The following is a 25,787-nucleotide window of genomic DNA, read 5'->3' as shown; positions in this document are numbered from 1 at the left end:
GGGGTTATGCTTGGCTGGAGTGTGACTGGTTTGTTCTTTCTATGGGAACTCAGGGGGGGCGGTAATTATTGGGCTGGCTTGTCGGGCCTTGTCCTGTACAGTAGGGATCTTGTTTTACCTTTACTGTTAGTTCCTCAGGTATATTCTTCTGGCCATGGCGGCCAGAACATTCCCCACTGGTCTTTTTGGGGGATCAAATCCTTGATTCCTCTTTTTCTGAATCTATAATGCGCTGGTCCTGGGTATGGAGAACTATGAGTTTTACTGCCTGAACCCTTTCCTGTACAAAATTGAGTAGGCATCTAGCGAAGCATGGCCTAAAAATCAAGAATAATATAAGGAGTACTAATGGACCAGTGACTGCCGAAAGGAGAGTAGTTAGCCCTGGCAACCAGCTGAACAAGTTCTCAAACCAGTTTTCTCCATCCTTATACCTTTCCTCCCGATCTAGGAGTCACTTCCTTAGCTGGCTTAAACTCTCCTCTATGACACCAGAGTGACTGGTGTAGAAACAGTAGGTCTCACTCAGCACTAGACAGAGCCCTCCCTCTCCAGAGTAATAATACATCCGAGGTAAAATATGGGTTAGGATGCATATGCCAGGATGGTATATAGACTGTAGGGCAGGAGGGAAAACGCAGGGGGTGAAACCATTATTATATGCCTACTAAGTACCTTCTGGGGCAACTAGGTAAACAAGGGTCCCGTCACCATCAGTATAGTTAACAGGGAAAGTAATGGCCTGAGTACAGGACTGGGCATGGGGCGAATGAAGGGAGAAATTCTCTGGGTATATACAAGCCCCTGCTCCTAGGAGGTGCTCTAAGGTAAGTTGAGGCTTATGTCCCCAGGTACACAACCCTGGGGGTGGAGTGCTCGTTACAGAGTAGTTATGAATTTGTGAGCTCTCCTGTCCTATGGAGATATTAGCCCTAATGCCAATATAGTGGGGAGGTTCGGGTTTAGGCATAACCAACAATCCTGGGTTATATTTGGGGAAGTCTTATTCAAAAACATAAACATAGCTTTAGCGTCCTCATGAGTCCACGGTGTGGGAGCTCCAGGGGCGGCGGTGAGATGTCCTCTGGAGTCCTCGGTGCCGCATCCCCTCCGGCGTGGGGGGTCGCTGTGTGATTCCTCAGTCCTGGTGTAGAGGGTTCCCCAGCCCAGGTCTCCAGGGGAGCAGGCGGATTCAGGGCCTGTGTCTGAAGGGTGGCCCTCTTGGTGTCTGCCTCGCATGATGCGCCTTGCGGTGGCGGAGCTAGTCTGGGTGCCTGTAGGGGTCTGAGGAGATGGTTAGAGGACTTTGCCATTTTCTCTTCCCTCAACTGGGGAAGGAGTGGGGGCGGCCGGCTGAACATAATCTCAAAAGGAGTTAGCCCCTTAGCATATGGGGTACACCGAGCCCTGAGAAGGGCAAAGGGGAGGAGACTCCCCCAGTTTTCCCCAGTCTCTAACTTTAGCTTAGCCAGTGTTTCTTTAAAGTCCTATTCATCCTTTCTACCTGCCCTGAGCTTTCTGATCTGTAAACACAATGTAATTTTTACTTAATCCCAAGAGCCTTTGCTAACAGTCGGGTAATCTTGGCGATGAACGCCGGGCCATTGTCGGACCCCATGTACAACAGCAGGCAGAACTGGGGAGAATTTGAGAGGAGTTTCCCAGTTACTATTTGTGCCGTTTCAGTTTTGGTCAGATATGCCTCTGGCCAGCCTGAGAAGGTGTCCACAAATACTAGGAGGTAACGGTAGCCCCCTATCCCTCCGGAGGTCTCGGTAACATCTACTTCCCAGTGTCTTCCTGGTTCAGTGCCCCAAAACCAGATCCCAGGAGGGGCGGACACTGGGGGCCCTGGGTTTACTCGCGCACAAGCCCGGCAGCGCCTGGCGGTGTCCTTGGCAACCTTGTGCAGTCCCAGGGTGTAGTATTCTCTCCCTAGGCGCTCTACCATCTTCGTTCCTCCTCGCGTCAAGCTGGGTGGCTACTTTCTGCTCTTCCAGGGAATACGTGGGGCCTGACTCCAAAGTTTGTGCCGGCATGGTCACCAAAATTTCTAGAGGCCCCACTGGTCTTTTTGCTACCTCCCGGGCCGTCTGGTCCGCGCACCGGTCACCCCTCGCGGTGGGGGAGCCGTCTTTCTGGTGTCCTCCGCAGTGCATTGCAGCCACTTCCGTGGGGCCCCAAGTGGCTGACAAGAGGCTTAGGATTTCCGGGCCATTCTTTATATTCTCCCCGCCGAGGTTAAAGTCCTCTCTCCTTATAGAGAGCCCCAGGTGTGCGCACAGTGGCCAAAGCACACCTGCCGTCCGTGTAGATGTTACCCTCTTGTTTCTTCCCCCCTCAGGGCCTGGCTGAGGGCTGTAAGTTCAGCCTTCTGTGCTGACGTCCCCCGGCCGAGGGCCTGAGCCCAGAGCACCTCCTTCTGGGTGACCGCTGCTGCCCCTGCATGCCGGACACCTTGTTCAACGAAACTGCTGCCACCCATGAACAGAGTTTTGTCCGGGCTGGCAAGGGGCTGGTCAGTCAGATCTGCCCGCGGCGAAGTCAGGGCTGTCAGAGTTTCCTCACAATCGTGCAACGGCTCCGTTCCCCCAGTCCCGTCCTCGGGAAGGAGAGTAGCAGGGTTTAGGACCACTGTCCTCAGGAAAGTCACTCTGGGAGGGGTCTAGCAGTTGCACTTGGTACTGGGTAATGCGTGCTTTGGACACCCAGAGCTCCGGGGGGCTGTGTAGCTGGCTCTCGATGTCATGGGGAGCTATTACTTGGAGGTTTTGTCTGAAAGTCAACTTGGAAGCCTGCTTGACTAAGATTGTGGTGGCGGCAATGGCCTTCAGGCAGCCGGGCCACCCTGCCACTACTGGGTCTAGCCTTTTGGACAAATAGGCTACTGGCCTCCTCCAGGGCCCCAAAGTTTGAGTTAGGACCCTTTTTGCTACTCCTTTGGTTTCTGCCACATGTAGTTGGAATGGTCTATCTAGATTGGGCAGAGCCAGGGCGGGGCGCTGGTCAGAGCCGCTTGAGCGTCTGGAAAGGCTCTTCTTCAACCTCAGTCCAAATTAAGTCGGACCCTGGGCCTCCTGGCTGCAGCCCAGAGGCCCCTCAAGAGAGTCTGGTGAAACCTGTTGAGAGCCTCCCTTCCCTGATCTGAATCTGGATCCCACATGGGCCGGCCCCTGGGAAACAGCCTCTAGCCCGGCGGTGTCAGTGGTCGGCTGGCCATCTGGCCCCAGGACTAATTCCCAGCCCTCCGCCCTCATCCTCTCTCTCCTCCGAAGTAAAAAGGGTTTGCAAGAGCTGTTGGCAATCATCCCACGTCGGCTGGTGTGTGAAAGACCAACTCAAGGAGGGAGATCAGGCTCTGGGGGTCCTGAGAAGAAAAGGGATTCTGCTGTTTTCCAGTTATAGAGGCTGCTGGTGGGAAAAGGGACATAAACCATAAAGGGCGTCCCGGCAGGGCCGCCTCCCCCTACAGGCCTGCCTGTCGTAGGGGGAGAATCGGGGCCTCCTGATCTAAATTATCTCCTTCTGTCACCGGGACTCCAGGCTCATAGAAAGAACCCTGCCTAGGGTGGGGAGGGCTCGAGGGGTCTCTAGGTGTTGGGCTGAGGGTCCCGTGGAGTGTGGGGAGGGAGGCTGCTGGGGGCCAGCGGCCAGCGGGGGAGGAACATAGGGAGGCGGCCAGACAAGGGGAAAGTCGTCTCCTCCTTCGGCCTGCAGAATGAGAGGTTTCTTTTCTTTCTCTCTGCCCTTTGGTCCCACTAATAGGACCGTCTGTCTCTGTCCCATTTTCTTTTCGTAATTCTGGCACTTTTTTAGCCAATGGGGTCTATCAATGAGAATATCAACCCATAACTGAATGTAAGGGATTTGGTGGGATGGCCAGGATTCCCATAGGCCTTACTGTGTACTTTATAGGCAATACCCAGATCAAAGGTCCCACTCGGTGGCCACCCCACCGCAAATGTTGGCCATTCACGGTCACAGAATTTCTTGAGATCAAAGGCATTTACTTCAAATCCATAGCCGGCTGCCCGCTGTTGGAAATCTTTAAAATTATTGAGAAAACATTGTAACGGCGCACAGGGAGACGACTGTCCCTGACCCATTTTGACAAACACAATCACAACGAAAAACAGACAGACCAGACACATGCCCCCTAAGGCGGCACACACCAGAGACCCCGGCCACCGTCGCAGCCAAGCGTCTGGACCTGGAGGCCCCGCTGCGTCCAGCCCTCCGAGGGTCCTCCCGAGGAATGTTCCCAACAGAAGACAGCAAGTGCTCACCTCCCCGGGGTGTCCAGACGGCTCTCAGGGTCGGATCGCAAATTTAGGAGGAGATACTCCACCCCCCTGGAACCCGGGATGGAGACTGTAGGATCCTCACCTGGGGTGTCTTCCGGCCGGTGGCCAAGTGATCTTGCTGGGGCCTCCAAATGTTCTGGGGGACCCGCGACAGGCGACCCCCAGAGTTTGTGTTTGCATTTTGGAGCCTTTATTAGCTGGCCAGCAGCGACGGTCGCCCCGTCTCACCCATGTGAGCGCCGAACTGCAGCCCGACCTCAGTTCTTCTCCCTTTATGCTCAGGAACCACACAGGCACTGCCGTAAGGGGCTTCCAATACTGTGTCAGGCTGTCAGCTTTGGGTACAGGACACAAGGGGGGACCGTTAGCGGCACAAGAGGGACGATTTAAACACAATGTCTTACAATGAGTGGTGGGGTCGTGCTTGGCGGGAGCGTGCCTGGCTTGTTCTTTCTGTGGGCACTCGGGGGCGATTCCTGGGCTGCTTGTCGGCCTCATTCTGCACAGCAGGGCCCTTGCTCTCCCTGCACCGTTCCTTCCTCAGGTGCATTCTCCTGGCCTGGGGCAGGCCGCGCCCCGTCACCTCCTAGCACCCCTGGGGGCGCAGCTCCGGGAGCCCGGCGCCCCACTCCTCCCTGCCTCGGGCGGGCCGGCCCGGGGGCTGCTCCCGGTCCCTACACCCTGCTCAGTTTCCTCCATCAACTCTCAAGGTGCCCAGCTCCGGCGGGCCGGCTGCTTCCCGCTGTTCCCTCACTGATACAAACAGTGTGAACACGTTACACGCTTATTTAAGCTCCGCAAGGGCTGTGCTATTCATTCCCCAGGAATTCCATGACCGGGGCTATTATTCCAGGTTGCAGATGCCGCGTCCACGGTCCCGGGAAGTCACAGCTGGGGCGAGGCTGGCGCTGAGGGGGCCCGGCCCCCGGGGCGGCCATCAGAGGTGGCCGCCGGAAGCGGAGGCGGACGTGCTGGCCCGCCCCGGAAGCTGCCCTGGGCGCCTCGCCGCGGGCTGGCCCGCCCCGGAAGCTGCCGGAAGGCCCGCCTCCGCGCAGGCGGCCCACAGCCCGGCTCCCGCAGGGACACCCAAGTTCGTCCACAGGGGTGCTTAGGGCTTCGAGGTCTTCGCCGGAGTGAGCCCCGAGCACGGAAGTTCCTGCCCAAGGTCACCTTGGGGAGCCCAACATAGGACGCTCCAGCCAGGCTTCCGGCGTCAGGGGCGAGTCAAGTCCTCGGCGAGCCAGAGGCGCCCTGAGGCGGGGGGACTCCCGAGGAGCAACATCACGTGACGGATTTGCCACATTCATTAACAGTAACAGCAAAACATGTTTTTAAGGTTTTAGGGAGTGGAGACATTATAGAAAATGTCCCTTATTAGAAGCTTCTGTTTAGCTATTTTGTTTCAGAATGAATGAAATAATAGCCTCAAGTTGAAACAATGTTTTAAAAGCACACCTGCATTAGCCATCTATGCAAATTATAAACTTTACCCCAAACCCTGGCGGTTTCCACAGCAGACGCGCTCAGGGCTTTTCTGGGCGGAGCTGGGCTGCGCGGCTCCCTGGCTGTTGGCAGGAGGCCCCTTTCCTGCCCGCGTGGGCGCCCCATTGGGTCGCTTGAGTGTCCTCCGGACACAGCTGCCAAGACCGAGTGACCTGAGAAGAGCAGGGCGGCTGGCGGGGCAATGGCCGGCGGCAGACAGCGGTCCCGCGCAGAGCGCGGCGGCACAGCCCCGCCCGGGGAGCGCGGGAGGCCGAGGGGCGCCGGTTGGCGGGGCGCCCGGCCGGGCCTGCGCACTGGGCGCCCGCCTCTGGGGCTCTTCACGAAGCCCACTGACGGACAGACAGCCGCTGCGGGCGGGCCCCGGCCCGGCGGCTCCATCAGGTGCTTCAGGGGAGCTCGGCGAGCAGCCGGGCCGTTGGGGAGTCAGGGCCTCGGCTCTGCCCAGCGCCTGGGGGTGACCAGAGCTCCGCAGTCGCAGCCCAACGACGGCTCGTGCTGGACAGACTGTCTAGATGGCCAGCTCGCTCCCCTGCCAAGCCCCCTCCTCCGCGAGCACCAGCCTTAGCCTGGAGCAGGAAACCTGCAGAAGCCGCACGTTCCTCCGCCAGCCCCAGGGCTAGGGAACGGGACCGCGCCGGCGCCCGTCGGGAAGTCCCGCCTCGCCGAGGCGCCAGCGCCGTCCCTGCCGTGCAGGCTTCCGCGGAGGAACGAGGGACGCCCGCCCAGCAGGGGGCGCCCCGGGAGTTAGTGCAGCACAGCTTGGGGCTCCCCGCCCAGCAGGGGGCGCCCCGGGAGTTAGTGCAGCACAGCTTGGGGCTCCCCGCCCAGCAGGGGGCGCCCCGGGAGTTAGTGCAGCACAGCTTGGGGCTCCCCGCCCAGCAGGTGGGCACCAGGAGGCCCGCGGGTGAGGCCGGGGGATTGGCTCTCGCCAGGCTCCTCTTGCTCCCACGAGACGTGATGCGCGCGCTTAGGCCGGGTAGTGTGGCCGGGGCCGCTGTGGGGTTTTATCGTGAGTGACGTGGGCCTTGGTGGCCTGCAGGGTTCGCCTTGGCCAGTCTGCGGAGCAGGAGCAGGGAGGCAGCAGGGCCGTGGAGGGCGGCTCGGCGTGGGCGCCACAGAGGCACTGCGGCGGGGCTGTCGGCGCGGGCGGCGGGGCTGCTGGGCGCGGGCGGCGGGGCTGCTGGGCGCGGGCGGCGGGGCTGTCGGCGCGGGCGGCGGGGCTGCTGGGTGCGGGCGGTGTGGGCGGCGGGGCTGCTGGGCGCGGGCGGTGTGGGCGGCGGGGCTGTCGGCGCGGGCGGCGGGGCTGCTGGGCGCGGGCGGTGTGGGCGGCGGGGCTGCTGGGCGCGGGCGGCGGGGCTGTCGGCGCGGGCGGCGGGGCTGCTGGGTGCGGGCGGTGTGGGCGGCGGGGCTGCTGGGCGCCGGCGGTGTGGGCGGCGGGGCTGCTGGGTGCGGGCGGCGGGGCTGTCGGCGTGGGCGGCGTGGGCGCGGCAGGGCGCGTGGTCGGGAAGGCCGGGGTTTGGGGTGGAGGCGGCGCACTGAGAGGCCCGCGGGGAGGGCGCGCGGGCGGAGGAAACCCGAGAGGCCTCTCCTGCGGGAGTCGGCAGAGCCCCCGGGCGCCAGCGGAGGTGTCGGGCGGGCACCCGGGCCAGGGTGGGGGCGGGCTGGACGTCACACATCTTTGGATTCATAAGCACGTGGGGGGATTTAAAGGCGTGAAGCTGCCGGACCCCCCCGGCGGGCGAGCTCAGCCCCTGCGCCCCGGCGTGGCCGCTGGGCGCCCGCGCGCGGCGCCTCCTGTGCGGCTGGGGACGCGCCCGGGGCGCGCCGGACGCCGCGCAGCCCTTTATAACCGGGGACAGGCCTCACGATTGCATCGAAGGGAAATAATTTGAAAAAATTGATCCCCTTCATCCAGTCAACCAAAATGTTTCGCCACCAGCTGTTATAAACGTACTTTGTGGTTTGGTTGCGTTGAGCATAACTGTTTTGCCTTTGTTTTTTGTTTTGCTCTTTTATGTTAGTTCATGCGTTCAGGCTTAGCCCATGAAACACCAGGTACATGTAAAAACTTACAGTAAAAGAGTTCATAAAATCTCTTACAGTTCTCTTGTTTTATGTTACAGTTGATATCCCTGAACATCCCAGGGGAAAGGATTTGGAAGGTAAACATCTAAAAGAAGGGGGAAAATATGCCTTTGTTTTTAGATTAAATTCTAGTCACCAAATTAAAAAAATTTCCCCCTCATATCATAGTTAAAAAATGGAAAAGAAAATAGCCAACACTTCTTGAGCACCTACCATGCACAAGGCACCGGACGGTGGTTGTATAGATGACCTCACTTGGTTTTCTCCGGCCCTCGTCAGCGGGGGTTGTGAATGCGTGTTACCAGTGGCAGAGGCTGCGCTGGTCTGCACACCCAGGCCGGGTTGGCCCTGGTGCCCTTGCGCTTACCCTCACCCACATTCCTTACCTTGACCACGTTTCCCTTCTGTTTTAGTTTCCTGTTGCTGATGTAACAAATGACCACAAATGAAGGGACTTAGACTAATTTACCTTACAGTTCTGTAGTTCAAAAGGCCAAATATGGGGCTTATGGGCTACAATTAAGGTGTCGACCTGGCTTCATTCCTTCTGCAGACTCCAGGGGAGAATCCATCCCTTGCCTTTTCCTGCCCTTAGAGTCTTACAGAGTTTCTGATTCGAAAGGTCTGGGTGAGGCCTGAGGATTTGCTTTTCTATCAGGTGCAGCAGATGCTGCTGATCTGGGGACCACACTCTAAGAACCACTGCTGAATGTTCTATTCCTTTTGTTAATAGAGTGTGTATCCTGTTTTCTTTGACCTGGATTGATGGTGGCCTTCACTAAAATAGTATACCACCTGGACCCACCACTTTGGTTTGATATGTTGGATGGGGGAAATCATCTCAATACCCATTTCTGACCTGGACCTTCCCATGAGACTGACTCACTGTTCCTTGACTCGTGGCTCCTTCCAGCAATTAAATCACTCTGGCATCTGCTCAAGTCATCAACCCTCCTGCCTCCCTCCTATAAGGACACTTGTAATTACACTGGGCCCACTGGGATGGTCCAGGACCATCCTCCCATCTCAGGAGCCTCCAGTAATCACACCCACAAAGTCCCTTGGCCATGCACAGAAGCACATGCACAGTGCAGACATCTTTGGAAGTAGTTATTCTGTCTACCACACCCACCTAACTGCTCCCTTATGATCCCATCTTCCCATTTGAAGAGAAAATTGTGATAAAGCATTTCAAGCTCTTCTCTCAGTGGCAGGTTCCCTTTCTGGGCCTTTGCCCATCTGTATCTGTTAGTATTTTGGGCATAGGAAATGTGGGTCCTGAACAGAATGCAGCTCCTGCCTCCTGATGAACTGGTCCCTTCATTTACCTTCTTCAGGTTGGGTATTAGGCCAATGGAGAAATGTGGGGGATATTGGGTGCCTACCATCTGACAGTCTGGAGACTGGGCTGTTCCCACTTCCAAACAGCTCCCCTCACCCTCAGCCCCATGCCTTCCTCCCAAGGGAAGGGGAGAAGAAAGAGAGGATCCTGACCGCGGGAAGGGAGACTGTCTTGGCATTCAGGGCTTTTTGTGGTTGGATTCTGACTTTTCAACCACCATCCTCCATCCCTAATAACATGGCCCAGCTTTAACCACAGCTGGCTCCTCTCCAGCCCTGAAAGGACCCTGCCCTTTCACGTCACTGCCTTTGCACACGTACCTCCACCTTCAGTGCTCCTGGGCCTGTTTGCTGCATGAGAACTGACTTACCTTTGACCATGGCCCATATGTTATGCCCTTCAGGAAACCTGAGCTGATTCTCCTTGTCTGGGTTAGTGGGACTGTCCTCTGGGTTCCCAATCACTGTGTTCATACCCTTTTTTGAAACTTCAGTTACAAATTCCCTAGCCCAGCTCAAATGAGGGTGATATAGGGAACCTACTGACATTCAGGAGTGGGTCTGGCTTCAAGCGTGGCTGGATCCAGGGTCTCAAACAATATGATCAGCTTCATTAGTTTCCACTCCCCTTTCTCTTCGTCTCCCCATCTCTTGGCTCTGCTCTTTCCTCCTGTCTTCTGTGTGGCACAGGCAGTGACTCCATCTGCACATACCCCAGTTTAGCAAGACCAGCGGAAAGGAGAACCCTCTCTTCCAACACACAAAAGCCACTTCTAGGGAGACATCATCGGCCCTGTTGCTCCCTAGCTTGTCGGTGAACCACCACTTTGGTCAGGGAGGGTAAAGCTCCCGTCATTGGCCCAGCCTTGCACTGAGGAAGCAGCGCTTCAGGTCAGGGTCAGTGAGACCCGCAGCGTGGGGCGGGGATCCCCAAAGAAACATTCTGAACAGACCAGTCATCCTTGCCACAGACCTCCAACCCACAGCTGGGGCGGCACTCGCCGCTTTGTACCGTCCTTCGTCTGTGTATACAATTAGTTCTCACTTATAAAGCCTTTGATTCTATTACGTGAGTGCACACTTCATTCCCTGAGCAGATACTGACTGAATGCCTGTTATGTGCCGGATACTGTGCTGGGCACTTCGTTCGGCTCAGACTCACTCACTCCTCGCAGTAACCCTGCAGGCTGGGGCGTTGGCAGCCTGCACGGAAGAGGGAGTGAGGCTCAGAGGCGTCACGTGACAAGTGAGGCCACACATCTGGGTAAAATAAAGGCAGAGTTTGAACCACAGGTCATTTGACTCTAAGGACGAGCTTGGGGAGGGCAGGGATTGAGTCTTGCTTCTCTCTACCTCCTCTACTGCCTCGCCCATTGCAGGGCACCCAGCAGGGGCTCAGTAAATGTTTGTTGAAAGTGTGGGTGAAGGAATGTGACAAGAGCTGCTGCTTCTCTGCCTGAGACATTCAGAAAAGGGATACAGCCGGCTAGGGGGTGCCGCCAGACCCCCTGACAGAGGAGCATAAAGAGTGAGGAGGGAGACAGAGCAGCAGTGGTGGCCCTGTGTCAGCTTTCCTGAGACTTGGGAAACGCAGTGTTATAGACTGAATTGTGTCCTCAGCACCGCAGAATGAGACCATATTTGGAAGTGGTCTTTACAGAGAGACAATCAAGTCAAAATGAGGCCATCAGGTAGCCATAATCCTAGAGGACTGTTGACATTTTAAATAGGAGAAGTTGGACACAAGCATGTGTAGGAAGAGGTGATATGGAGACACAGGGAGACGATGGCCTTTCACAAGCCAGGGACAGAGGCTGGGCCAGGCTCTCCTCACAGCCAGCTGCAGACACCTTGACCTCAAACTTCCAGCCTCCAGAACTGAGACAATACATTTCTGTGTTTGTTTTTTTGTTCAAATATGTTTTTATTGATTTTAGAGAGAGGGAGAGGGATAGAGAGAGAGAAATATCAGTGAGAGAGAAACATTGATCCATCGAACCCAAAACCGGGGCATGTACCCTGACTGGGAATCGAATCGTGACCTCCTGGTTCATGGCTCGATTCTCAGCCACTGAGCCATGCTGGCTGGGCTGAATTTCTGTTTTATAAGCACTCAGCCTGTGGTGCTTTGACACGGCGCACATAGACGACACATAGACAACTGTACACAGACAGCATTTGTGGGCCTGCACGCCTCTTTTCATTAAAGTAAAACAAAAAACCCTAGTGAAGCAATGAAACAATAATGGACACTTAGCAAATAAATCAACCACATTTTGTCTGTGGTCATCACATCCTGCCTCCCTCCATTAGAACAAATGGGTTTCATTCAATGCACATAAAAAACACACCCAAAACTTTCTGGTCTCCCACCTTCTACATAAAGGGTTTGCTTGGGGGAATCCAGCCTGTGAAATCAATTTCATCTGGGTTTTACCTGGAAAGAGCCCCGTGGGACGTGGAAGTGGAGCAGGAGCAGCAGTGGGCTGCTGGGACACAGGAAGGGCCCAGGCAGAGAGCCGGGCTGCAGAGGACAGCGGCCCCAGGAGGGCTGCCGCCTGCTCAGTGTGCCCGGACCACAACGGAGGCCTTTCTGGGAGGTGGTGTTTTCAGTACTAAATTTGGGACAGTCCCAGGCAAATAGGATGGTTGGTCTCCCTCCAGTCCTCAGGTCAGTGGTAGGTTCTGGGGAGAGGCTCTGAAGGCAGAGCCTGTGCTGGGATCCCAGACCTCTCCTTCAGGGACAGGAACTAGTCACCATCTCTGAGCCACACTCTCCTGAGCTCTGAGCTGGTGATAATAGAAGTTGCCTTGTAAAGCTGTGCAAGGATGTGGCCCCTGTATCTGCCCACGGAGGCACAGACCCACCACGTTGCCCACAGCCCCCTCCCCCAAAGCCAAGTGTCTTCCTGCGTTAGGTTGCAGGGCTGTGTGTGCTGCGGGAACTTGCTGGGCCAGTCCTAAGGGCCAGGCCAGCACAGCAGAGGGTTCAATGCCCCGCCCAGGCTTGAGGGCGGTGAGCAGGAGCTTCAGCCCCCTGACCTTCAGGAGACTGCATGGAGGCATTCTCTATGCTACACTGAGCCCCCCCCCCCCCCCCCCCACACACACACATTGGCCATTAGCCCTGGGGCCTGGAGCAGCAAACCTAACAAGTCCCTTATATTTCCCTGGTCTCCAGGTCACTCTCCCCACTCCCCTCCCTCACTCTTGCTCCCTGGGATCACCTCTCAAGTAAACTCCCTGCATCCAAATCCTTGCCTCAGGCTCTGCTTGTAGGGAACCCAAATGATTAGAAACCACAAGCAGGCATTCAACAAATGTTAGCATTATTCATCTGGCATCTAGCATTCACAAGCCCTGGAAAACCTTGCTTCTAAGGTGGACACTCTCAGGAACCTGGCTGGTTCCCAAGGGGTTTGACATACTTTTAGTGACAGGCCCAACATGGGTGGAGTCTTCCCGTAGATTAGATACCTGGTTAAGGCAAAATTTGTTCAAAATGGAAGTGCCTGGAAGGGCTTGAGGTCTTCCATCAGGTCAGAGGAGAGCATTTACCTTTTAATTGTATAGAACTGTGGGTGTCTAAAATTGTATCCTTTCCCTGTCAGTTTTTATGTACTCAGGGATCGGGGGGTATGCACAACAGCCAAACACATGGTATGATACTCCCAGGGCACGGCAGGGTTTTTATTGTACCCCTCCAACACTCATTTAGCTTTTTATACAAATAGCTGTAGGCAAGCGGCCTTGTAGCAGAAATGTTTCTAGGATTTGCAATGACAGTCTTTTGACACTAACTGAAGACTGAAGCACACAAACTGGAAATGCTCTGGTGGCAGGAAACCTCAGCCTCATTCAGCAGAAAAGGAGGCAGCTGCCCACAGCACGGCCATTGCAACCATAAGCCTTTTACCATAAGTATTTCCACTCAATGTTTCTCCAGGTACAGGGCCAAGATCACTTTAAGATCAAACGCTGCAACTGTGGCTGGATTCTTACTAGGTATTGGCTGATGGTGAGCTATGCCAGCGTCTCCAAAGCCATCCATGAAGAGCCAGCTGGAAACGGGGTTGCCAGGGACTTGGGGGGTCAATAATAAACAGAATAAGAAAAAGACAAGGAATTAGGGTTTTGTTATGTGCAGATTCCGCTCTAGGGGCTCTGCGATCGGGCCTAGCAGTCTGCATCTCTGTAAGCTCCCAGGTGATGCTGATGGTCCTGGCCACACTTTGAGAGGCAAAGATTTAAAGACAAGGGGCTTTGAAACTGACCTGCAGTAGTCAAGACATTGGGGCCAGAAGTTTGGTTCTGCTACCAGAGCTTGTCAGAGTCTCTTGTCAAATCAACCATTTTGAGTGTGCGTGAGACTGTGATCCAGAGAGGCTGGAGAGAGGTGAGGAAAGAGCATATATAACTCCTGCTTAGGTCACATCAGAGAGCAGAGCCAGTTTCTCCAGCTAATATCAGGATTTCTGAACTGAGAGATGCTTTTTTTTTTTTAATACTCTTTTTTTTTAAAGTTAATTTATTTTTTTAAATTTATCTTTATTGTTCAAAGTATTACAGATTTCCCCCCTTTGTTATTCTCCCCATTGATCCCCTCCACCCGGCACCCCGCCAGCCCCAGGCCTTGCCCACACTATTGTCTGTGCCCGTGGGTTATGCATATATGGATATAAGTTCTTCGATTTATCTCTCCCGCCCACTCCCCACCCCTGCCTTCCCTTTGAGATCCCTCAGTATGTTCCAGGTTTCTGTGTCTCTGGATCTGTTTTGTTCATCAGTTTATTTTGTCCATTAGATTCCACGTATAAGTGAGATTATGTGATACTTGTCTTTCTCTGACTGGCTTAGCATAACACTCTCTGACTCCTACCATGCTGTCCCAAAGGGTAAGAGATCCTTCTTTATAGCTGCATAGTATCCATGGTGTGAATGTCCCACAGCTTTTTATCCAGCCATCTACTGATGGGCACTTGAGCTGTTTCCAGATCTTAGCTATTGTAAATTGTGCTGCTAAGAACATAGGGGTGCATAAGTTCTTTCTGGTGTTTCGGGATTCTTAGGATGTATTACCAGACGTGGGATCACTGGGTCAAATGCCAGGTCAATTTTTAATTTTTTGAGAAACCTCCACACTGTTTTCCACAGTGGCTGCCCCAGTCTGCATTCCCGCTAGCAGTGCACCAGGTTCCCTTTCCCCACACCCTCGCCAGTATGTGTCATTTGTTGATTTGCTGATGCAGCCATTCTGACAGGTGTGAGGTGATAGCTCAGTGTGGTTTTAATTTGCATCTCTCTGATGATTAGTGACTTTGAGCATTTTTTCACATGTCTCTTGGCATCTGTCTGTCCTCTTTGGAGAAGTGTCTGTTTAGGTCCTTTGCCCATTTTTAAATTGGATTGTTTGTCTTCCTTTTGTTAAGCTGTATGAGTTCCTTATATATTTTGGATATTAACCTTTTATCAATGTATCATTGGCAAATGTGTTCTCCCAGACAGTGGGCTCCCTCTTCGTTTTGTTGATGGTTCCTTTTGCTGGGCAGAAGCTTTGTAGTTTGATGTAGTCTCATTTGTTTATTTTCTCCTTTGTTTCTCTTGCCCTAGGAGATGTATCAGCAAACATATTGCTAGGAGAGATGTCTGAGATTTTGCTGCCTATGGTTTCCTCTAGGATTTTTATGATTTCATGACTTACATTTAAGTCTTTTATCCATTTTGAGTTTATTCTTGTGTATGGTGTAAGTTGGTGGTCAGGTTTCATTTTTTTGCATGTATCTGCCCAATTTTCCAAGCACCATTTATTGAAGAGACTGTCTTTACTCCATTGTATGTTCTTGCCTCCTTTGTCAAATATTAATTGAGCAAAATGGCATGGGTTGATTTCTGGGTTCTCAGTTCCATTCCACTGATCTATATGTCTGTTCTTGTGCAAGTACCAGACTGTTTGATTACAGTGGCTTTTAGTATAACTTGATATTTGGTATTGTGATCCCCCCAACTTTGTTTTTCCTTCTCAAGACTGCCATGGCTATTTGGGGTTTTTTTTTTGTTCCATATAAAAAAATTTTAAGTGTTTGTTCTATATCTGTGTAATATGCCATTGATATTTTAATAGGGATTGCATTGAATTTATAGGTTGCTTTGGGTAGTATGGACATTTTAATGATGTTAATTCTTTCAACCCATGAACATGGTATATTCTTTCACATGTTTGTCTTCCTCTATCTCTTTTTACAACATCCTGTAGTATTCCAAGTACAGGTCTTTTACAACCATGATCAAGTTTATTCCTAAATATCTTAATTTTTTTGTTGCAATGGCAAATGGGGTTGTTTTTCCAGTTTCTCTTTCTGAGAGTTCATTATTGGTGTACAAAAATGCCATGGATTTTTGGGTGTTAATTTTGTATTCTGCTACCTTGCCAAATTCATTTATTAAATCTAGTGGTTTTTGGTGGAGTCTTGAGGGTTTTCTACGTATAATATCATGTCATCTGCAAATAGTGACAGTTTTACTTCATTCTTTCCAATTTTGATGCCTTTTATGTTTTCTTCTTGTCTAATCGCTGTGGCAAGGACCTCCAGTACTGTGGTGTATACGAGTGATGAGAATGGACAATCCCTGTCTTGTTCCTGTTCTTAGGGGAAATGTTTTTAGTTTTTGCCCATTAACTATGATGTTGGCTGTAGGCTTGTCACATGTGGACTTCATTATGTTGAGGTGTGATCCCTGTATTCCCACTTTGCTGAGAGTTATTATAAAATATGGGTGTTGGATTTTGACAAATGCTTTTTCTGTGTCTATTGATATGATCATGTGATTTTTGTCTTTCAATTTGTTTATGTGATGTATCATGTTTATTGATTTGAGAATATTGTACCAGCCTGCATCCCTGAAATAAATTCCACTTGGCCATGCTGTATGATCTTTTTAATATATTGTTGGGTCTGATTTGTAAGTATTTTGTTGAGGATTTTAGAATCTATGTTCATCAGGGACACTGGCCTGTGATTCTCTTTCTTTGTAATATCTTTGTCTGGTTTTGGAATTAGGCTAATGCTGACCTCATAAAGAGTTTGGAAGTGTTCTTTCCTCTTGGACTTCTTGGAATAGTTTGAGGAGTATAGGTGTTAGTTCTTCCTTGAATGTTTGGTAAAATACCCTGTGAAGCCATCCTGTCCAGGGCTTTTGTGTGCTGGGAGCCCTTTGATTACTGCTTCAACTTCATCAGCAGTTATTGGCCTATTCAGGTTTTCTGACTCTTCCTGACTGAGTTTTAGAAGGTTGTATTTTTCTAGGCATTTGCCCATTTCATCCAGGTTGTCCTGCTTGGTGGCATATAGTTGTTTATAGTATTTTCTTACAATCGTTTGTATTTCTGTTGGGTCAGTTGTTATTTCACGTCTTTCGTTTCTGATTTTGTTTGTTTGGGTCCTCTCTGTTTCTTGATGAGTCTAGCTAAAGGTGCATCACTCTTATTTATCTTTTCAAAGAACTAGCTCTCGGTTTCATTCACCTTTGGTATTGTTTTTTAAGTTTCTATGTCATTAATTTCTGCTCTGATCTTTATTATTTCCTTCCTTCTACTTATTCTGGGCTTTTCTTATTGTTCTCTTTCAAAGTCTTTAAGTTGTAGGATTAGACAGTTTATTAGAAGTTTTTCTTGTTATTTGAGGTAGGCCTGTAGTGCTGTGAACTTCCTTCTCAGGACTGCTTTCATTATGTCCCATAGATTTGGGGTTGTGTGTTCATTTTCATCTGTTTCCAGGAAGTTTTTGATTTCTTTCTTGATCTCTTTGGTAACCCAATTCATTGTTTATTACCATGCTATTTGACCTCAATGAGTTTGAATATTTTAAGTGTTTTTATTGTAGTTGATTTCTAATTTCATGCCATTGTGGTTTGAGAAGATGCTTCATATGATTTCAGTCATCTTGAACTTGTAGAGACTTGTTTTGTGTCCTAACATGTGGTCTATCTTTAGGAATGTCCTGTGTGCACTTGAGAAGAATGTATATTCTGCAGCTTTGGGGTGGAACGTTCTGTAGACCTCAATTAAATCTATCTGATCTAGTGTGTCGTTTAAGGTCTCTATTTCCTTGTTGATTTTTTTGTCTGAAAGACCTATCCAGTGAAGTTAGTGGGTCCCCTACTATGACTGTATTGCTGTCTATCTCTCCCTTTAAGTCCTCCCGAAGTTTTTTATATATATATGTTTAGTTGCCCTTTAACATTTCCTGCAATGCTGGTTTGGTGGTGTTAAACTCCTTTAGCTTTATTATATCTGGGAAGCTCTTCATTTCACCATCTATTTTGAATGATAGCCTTGCTGGATAGAGTTGTCTTGGTTTCATATCCTAGTTTTGCATTACCTTGAATACTTCATGCCATTCCCTTCTGGCCTGTAGAGTTTCTGACGAGAAGTCAGCTGACAGCCTTATGGGAGCTTCTTTGCAAGTAACAGATTGCTTTTCTCTTGCTGCCTTTAAGATTCTCTCTTTTTCTTGAATTTCTGGCATTTTAATTATGATGTGTCTGGCTATAGACCTCTTTGAATTCTTCTTACTTGGGACTCTCTGTGCCTCCTGAACTTGTGTGACTATTTCCTTCACCAGGTTACAGAAGTTTTCTGCCATTATTTCTTCAGGCAGGTTCTTTATTCCTTGATTACTTTCTTCTCCTTCTGGCGCTCCTATGATGTGAATATTGTTAAATTTCATGTTATCCCACAGCTCCCTTAGACCGTCTTCTTGTTTTTTTGTTTTTGGATCTCTGATTGAATGATTTTTTTCTATTCTGTCTTCTAATTCCCTGATACAATCCTCAGCTGCCTGTAACCTGCTGTTTATTCCTTTCAATATATTCTTTATTTAGGCTATGTTATCCTTCATAGATTCCATAGCTGTTCTCATTCTGCTGAGCATCCTTATAATCAGTATTCTGAACTCTATATCTGATAAATTGCTTATCTCCATTTCATCTACCTCTTTTTCTGAAGACTTCTCTTGTTCTTTCATTTGGGGCTCGTTTTTTTGTCTCTCCATTTTGGCTGCTTATTTGGGTATGTTTCTCTGTGTTAGGTAGATCTGCTAGGAATCTCAGTCTTTTTGGAGGGTCTCTGGTTTAGGCCAACATTGGACTCTGTTTATGACTGGCCTTGAGTACTCTTTTCAGAGCTAACAACAACCCACGTCTTGTGGTTCCCTCTTCTGGGCTGGTTTGTTGTTCCCTCCGTTGGGGCTGGTGCATTTGGACAGGACCAAGATGCACACCAAAGTCTGCTTTTCCAAGCCTCGAGTCAGAAGCAGATCAGGCAAAGACTCAAAGCTCCCTGTACTGAGAAATACTTTAATTAAATAAATACATGTTTAGCAAACATTTTCCAAGTTAACTGTCAGCACCCAGCCCCTATTAGCAAGAGATTTGGGGAGTGTTAGTCCTTACAGATCAATTCCTCCAATGTTCCACAAATATAGGACCTAAAAAACAAACTTCAGGGAGATCAGACTACCGAGGAAGGCCTTTCAGAGGAAACCATATGACAGGAGTCTCAACCTATCCATCATGAGGTACAAATACCCACCATTTTAAAAATTACTGCTACCAACACAGTCTTGTGAACATATCTGCCCACAGCTGTCCTGCTGCCATAGGTGACAAAGGATCCTTAACTGACTGCTTTTCATTCCTAACTTGCCCATCACTTCTGATCATTAAAAAACTCTTACTTTGGATCTTAAGGCTTAGCCTTATTTGTCTTCAAGCTTGAACTGATATTTGACTTAAAGAGTTGCCTACATTTCCAGGGGGTGTTTGTTTTTCCATTCCTGCAGCCCTTGGCGATGGCTGCCTTTCTTCTTCCACAGCCTACACTGATTAAGGCATTCAGCATGGTGGGTGCTCAGCAGGCATCTCCTTCAGTACAGTAACAATGACCAAGGTAGTGGATACTGGTGTTCAGCTCCTGTCCACTTCACAGTGCTCTGAGGCTGGTCCTGGGAGAATCTTCCTGGGAATCCACTCCTCTCCCTCCTTTTCACTTTCCCTCTACATCTCCTTCCTTCTACTACTCCCAGCTCTCACATTTGGAGTGTGCTTGCGAGTCTTCTGTGGGGGCTCTGAAAACAGATTCTCAGGCCTCACCCAGTGTATCTGTAACAGCTCCTCGCAGGTAGTCTGGGGGGCAGAGTAGGGCTTGTGACTTCTCACAGGTGTTTAACAAGAGCTTGCTAGCAAGCGTGGGGCTGCTTGCTAGAGTTTTCCAGTTTCCATGGTATAAATACTCCCATCACAGCCAGTGTTGTGCTGTGGATTTGACACTGCTGAACGCAGAGTGGGAAAGAGGTGTGGGCCACACAGCAGCAGATGGCACAGCAGATCCCTGGGTGGGCACAGAGAACAGGAAAAGAAGTTAACTATGTAGGAAGTGATGAGTATTGAGTGTTCATTACTGTTGCTTTTAGCATAATTGATTTCATTGTTTAACATTTAATGCTTGTATTTTTCAGATCTGTTCTCAAAATTCCTGAAAACTAATCCATCTCCTCTGGTACATGGGGTGGGCCAGCCCAGCACAGCTCTGGGAGAGCATAGTTGAAGAGCCCTGCCTGTGAGAACTGAATGAGTACTTGGCTCTCCCTCTCCCTACTAAAATGTGCACATTTGCAAAATTTCACTGAAATTCTTGGAGACTTTAAAGCCATTCCAAAGTGCATCATGGACTTTGCAGGGACCCTGCCCTGATTTCCTCCTCTGCTGTCAGAGCCTCTGATGGCTGGTGGGAAGGAGGAAGGAGGAACCCATACAGCTCAGGGAAAGGGATTTTGGGATGGGTCTTCTTTCTCTGCCCTTGGCTTTGCCACTCTTTCCTGTGCTTCACACGGAGGAAGGTACCACTGCCACCGACTTCGAGAAGCTCTGCATCCCTGTCACATCCAAGCTTCTACTCTCCCTCTGGAGCTGTTGGGATCCACCGGCTATTCCTGTCTTATCCAGTGCTGGTAACACACATGTCACGTCACAAGAGGAAGCAACGGCGTCTCATCTTCCTTCTCTGCACCAGCTGAGGGTGAGCTGGCCTTGCTCAGTGAAGGGCAGTCTCTGGTCCCTGCACTTGGTGTGAAACAAGAGAGAACAAGTCACTGCCCTTAACAGGCAGGGACGCAGGACAAAGAAAGACCAACAGGGACCCTCCTTTAAAACCATTAGCAATGAAAAGGGGGAAGGTGGATGTAACTGCTGCCCTCATTGTTCAGAAGCAGAAAGGAGGCTCAGCAGGAAGAAGCCTCAGGCTGCACACACAGCAGGAGAGCCAGGAGTCACAGGCAGGACCAGGCTCTTTCCTCTTCCCATAGCTATTGTCTTTACATTTACTCCTCAGCAGCCATCATCCCCATTTACAGATGACGAGAGTGGGGTAAGTAACTTCACTGCTCAGAGCCTCAGGCCAGGGCAGCCAGGACTTAGTTGGCTTCTCTCCTGACCTTAATGACTCCCCAGCAAAGGGTTTGCAGTCTCTATAAGACAATGTCAGTGAGGGCAGAAGGAGGAGAGAGACCGGCAAGATTGGGGGTTGAGAATTATCACATAGAAGAGCAGCGAGGCCTTGAGCAGGGGCACCCACCCTGGGCAGCAGGCTCTTGCTCCTGTCCTGGCTGGGAAAACGAGGGTGGGGGTGGGGGGAGCAGAGCAATGCTCACTCCCTGCGCTGTGGCAAGGGTACTGGATTTCTAGAGATGAGCTCAAGAGAGCTGCGCTCCTTTGTTCTCTGGCAGCAGGCCCACCCCCTTCCCACTCCCAGCTCCAGCTCACTAGGAATTGGGGGGCAGTGACAGTGGCTGAAGTCACCATTGCCATCTTCCATTGTTCAGACTGGCACCCAGTGGTCACCGTGGCACCTGGCACTGGGAGCAGTCATTGAAGATGATGTTCGTCCACCCAGTGGGCAGAGCTGACAAGCAGCCAGGGCCCACGCCCCCCACAGGAGACAGTCCGGGCGATGTGGGTCTGCTCCTCTACCCCTACAGCCCTCCTTGGCTGAAATCCTAGTTCTAACATGTGGGCACAATTGGGGCAACCTACCTAAGTGTCCTGAGCCATGGACTCTTCACCTGTTCACAGCAAGCACTGGGTCATCGTTGTCATCATCATTGGACCACCATCGAAGATGGCTGGTGTGAGTCATCAACAAACACCACACAGATCTGGCCATGGACCGAGCCCTATAACTCAGACAAGCTAGTAGCCTGTCTGGGTCGTTTCGTCCCCAGTGGGATGTGAGTCCAGTCCATAAGCTCTCATGGTGTCTTGTGTCGGTCTGGGTCTCCTTGAGAGCAGAGCCTGCAGGATTTGGGTGCAAGTAATTGATTTGGGAGGTGACCCCGGAAGTACAAACAGGGCTCTGGGGAAGGGATGTGGAGAGAAGTTACTGCCGTGCACACCGTGGACAAGCCTGCAGACCACGCCTCTGAGTTGCTCACCAATGGATGGGGAAGAAGGATAGTTGTCTAACCACCTCCATCCCACAGGACAGCGGGTCCTGGCAGAGACTTGTGAGAGTGTGAAGCGGGAGGCAGTAACTGCTGCAGGCATGTGCAAAAGTACCCAGCCTGTGCTGGCACATAGTAGGTGCTCAAGGAATATGTGTGTCCGTGCCCTTTCCACTTTGAACTCTGCTGCTCACTGTTATTTCCATGAAACTAGTGACGTGGGAGAGCCTGGAATGAGGGCCAGCTCTGCTGCTTTCACCAGCTGTGAAGCCGTCGGCAAGCACCTTGATTTCCCCAAGCCTTTGTTTGTTCATCTGTAAAGGCGACAATATATTACTTACCTCACAGGGCAATCTGATGACAGTTAAGTAAGACATTGTGCAAACAAAGGCTGAGTAGAATGTTTCTGTAAAGGGCCAGATGGTACATATTTTAGGCTTTGCAGGCCATATGGTCTCTGTGCAGTTAACTATTCCACTCTGCCTTTGCACCAGGAAGGCAGTGTGACAATATGCAAACAAATGGGTGTGGCTGGATTCCCACAAGACTTCATTTACCCAAACAGGAAGTGGCCAGATTTGTTGCGGCAGTTATAATTTGCTGACTCTGGTATAAAGCACAAAATACAGTGCCTGGAATATAGTAGGTGCTCAATAATGAGTGAGCTGCAATTATTATTACACAACTTAGAAGGTATTCAAGCCAAAATTTGTGTGTTCTAGTCCTTGCTACTCAGAGTGTGGTCCACATGCCAGTAAATATCACCATACTCTGGTGTTATTTAGAAAGACAGAATCTTAGGCTTCATCTCAGACCAACTGAGTCAGAATCTGCATTTGAACAGGGTCCCTGGGGCTGTCATGCTGGCCTGTCCTTCCCTACCACACAGGCCTTTGTCCCAAACTTGGAGCCAGTTCTGCTAGCTGGCTCACCACCCTGCTGTTTTCACTTCCTAATCAAGGTCAATTTTACCTCCATCACAGGCACACTCCCCAGCTATGGGCCCAAACTCCTAGGGCAGCAAGTCCCCCACAGTGGTCCCCAGAGCTGTCTGCAGCACCTTGGCTCAGCCGGGCTCCTCCCACTCGGGGTGGTGCCCAAAGCTGTAGGCACTCATCAGCTTCAGTGACTCAGCACCTGAAAGGTGGTCATCCAAACTGAGATGACTCAGAGTGCAAAATATATATGCTGCCTTTAAGACTTAGTAGAAAGAAGAGAATGTGAAGTATTTCATGAATAATTTTTCAGTATTGACTAGATGTTGAAACGACATAGATATATTCAATAAGAAAAATATTCTAAAAATTAATTTCACATGTCTCATTTCTCTTTTTAACTTGGCCACCAGGAAAGACTTAATGATCTATGTGGTTGGCATTATGGTTCCATCGGACAGCACTGGTTTGGAAGGACAGTGTGATGACCAAGAGTGCAAGTGCCAGAGTCCAACTGCCTGTATTCCCTTAACGAAAATTTACTCTGAAGTGTGTTAAACTAGCAGGAAAGCCTATATCAAGTCTACAGCAATAGGGGAGAGAGGTTGGGCTCAACAAGGAAACCAGTGAGAACAAGTGGGATTTACAGACAATAAGCAGGGTGAGAGGGTCAGTGGATGGCAAAGCACTAAGGGGGGACGTCAAGGGCAGAGGGAGATTCTTGCTAAACTAACCAAACAGGATTCTTGCTAAAAGCAGGCCAAGGACCTAAACATCAAAGATGGAATTTGTTCAGATATTAAGGATAATCAGCTATAGGATGGAGGATTCTCTCTAAATGGGCTCAGCAGGATTCTTTGCCAAGACTGGGCTGGATGGGCCCAAGGAGTTTGGTCAAGAAGAGAGTCTTCATCAATTCAAACCCCAGCTCTGCCACTGTCCAGCTGGGAGGCCTTGTTAAAACTCAACAACCTCTAGTGATCACAGACACGTGCACCTCCAGGCTTCCTGCATGGGTTCAAGGAGGTGTGCTGAGCTCTTAGCACTTTGCCTGGCACTTAACAAGCACTCAATAAACTTGAGCTTTTGTTACTGTTTCTCCTTCACCACCTAACACGCAGTAGACCCCAGATATTTGGGAAGGCTGATTCTGAGACCTCCAGAAGTTTTGGATTCTGAGCATTGGAAATGATGACACAGATTCCTGGATTTGTCCCCAGTCACAAGTTGACAGTTATTTCTATATTCTCTGAAATTCTCTTTTTAACAACAGGGCTATTCACCAGGAAACAAAACTCCCACCATGCCATGAGCCCCACAGAGCTAGGATGCTGGTGGTCATCTCTGCCCCTGCTTGGCTACAAGACCCACTCACCCTCAATGACCCCAGCTACTGTCCAAATTTTTGCCTCATCAAAATGGCAAATGGCTGTGGGTCACAGACCTTTGGCTCTTTCAGAGTTAATTTATGAATGCCAAGGTCAGAGTGAACTTAAAATAGTTTTCTCTTTCTCTCCTTTTCCTTCCGAGCCCCCAGTTTCCCAATTTGAAATCCTTAGTAACCCCTGAGTGAGCAGATTGTAAGAGAACATTTGTCACAGGCAGACAAGGTAGGCCAGGAGCATTGGCCAAAGCTGGGACATTAAACATTCGTCCTGGTTGAGATGGGCAGCTTAATCTCCAGCGAGGAGATTTAGAATTCCCCAGAGAGAAGAGAAGTCCATTTGTTTCTTTGCCAGAAATCTAGCTCATCCTGTTAGATAGGCCTTAAAAACACATCAAAGCCAAGTCAGCTGAGTGTGACACCAGGCGCACATGAGTAAAGTCAACTCCCATTATTGGACACATGTACGTTTTGTTAAATGGTCAGGCTCTTATCTTTGGGTAAAGGTTTTTCTGAGACGTCTTGTGCCCAGCAGAGACCTCTCTGGATCTCCCCTCTAAACCTCCCCCTGTTCGGGTAGCTGGAACCTTCCCAGAAATGATTCACCTGGAATCACCTGGAGCGGCTATCTAAAACGCAGGTTCAATGCTGATGCCCCAGGCTCAGGAGGGTGAAGTAGCTCCCAGAGAATCTGCTTTTTAATAAAAAATAACAGATGAGGCAGCAATCCTAGCAGACCTCCCTCCTGGTCCCTGAAAAGCTGCACAAATCCAGTGGCACAGGGCTCGCCGCCCGCTCTGGAAGAGGCACTCCTGTCTCTGTCACCCCGGGGAGGCAGGTCCCAGGTCTGCAGAGGAAGTTACTACCCTCCCTTCTCCACCCTAGCAAATGCCTGTCCAGGCCAGTGAGGAAGAAAGGCTGAGTGCAGCTGTTTCTGGTGTAAGGGCAAGAAATTTATTTTGATCGTACTTCACAAAGCTGCCTGTGCTTTGTGGCTTGCTTTGCTATTGTCATTGATTGTGGGGACTGACGTGAATCTGGCCCAATCCCCATCCTTCCCCAGATCTGCCACTCGAGACGCCCTTTCTGGTGGGGCAGCAGGTCTGCACGCTGCTCCCAGGTGCCCTGAGGCTTCTGTTTTGATGCTGATGCCCCGCTCCACCCAAGTCAGGAAGCCTAGGGAGGAGTGGGCCCAGCTGTAGTGCTTTTCCCACTCTCGAGGGGGTGCTGTTGGTTGTCAGTGTTAATAAACTCCCTAGGTGGCTTTCTGGCCCTGCTGCACGCGGGACTCCCCAGTGAAATTTTAAAAACTCTGATGGTGCTCAAGTCCTCTCCCACCCACCCCAGAGTCTAAATTAGTTGGTTTAGCATGCTTGTCAGGCACTGGGTGTTTTTAAAACCTCTCTCAGTTGAGGATCATGGTGTAGGCCCTTCGTTTTTACAGGGAAGGCCCAGAACAAACTCGTCCTGGAGTCATTGTTAACAAGTGGCATCTTCAGCATCCTTTGCTGGCCTAGGCATGCAGGTTTGGCCCCCAGACTGCAATGCCTGAGGACCAGGAGCTGGGTGCTCAGCTGGGGCTCTGTACATTTTGTTGACAAGCGGGACTTTGCTCAGCCTGAGTGTGATGCTGTACTGCTCAGTGTGGCCCAGGTCCCGGTCAGCAGCAGCAGCAGCTGGGGGAACTTGTTAGAAATGCAAGTCTGTGGGTGCCGCCCCAGAGCTACTAGGTGGGTGGGAG

The 25,787-nt window shown here is 50.8% G+C and overlaps 1 long non-coding RNA gene across 1 annotated transcript in view; it reads left to right on the top strand.

Moving 5' to 3' along the window:
• LOC308567863 overlaps positions 1-22,705 on the top strand; it is a 57,362-nt gene extending 34,657 nt beyond the window's left edge. Inside the window, exon 3 of the long non-coding RNA XR_014000393.1 lies at positions 19,748-22,705. This is a non-coding gene — a long non-coding RNA (uncharacterized lncRNA). The remainder of the gene's footprint in view (positions 1-19,747) is intronic.
• The last annotated feature ends 3,082 nt before the right edge of the window (positions 22,706-25,787 follow it).

This window comes from Miniopterus schreibersii (assembly GCF_964146895.1).
Source record: "Miniopterus schreibersii genome assembly, chromosome: 15".
In the NCBI taxonomy this organism is placed as follows: domain Eukaryota; kingdom Metazoa; phylum Chordata; class Mammalia; order Chiroptera; family Miniopteridae; genus Miniopterus; species Miniopterus schreibersii.
This window is presented reverse-complemented; position numbering and strand designations above follow the sequence as displayed.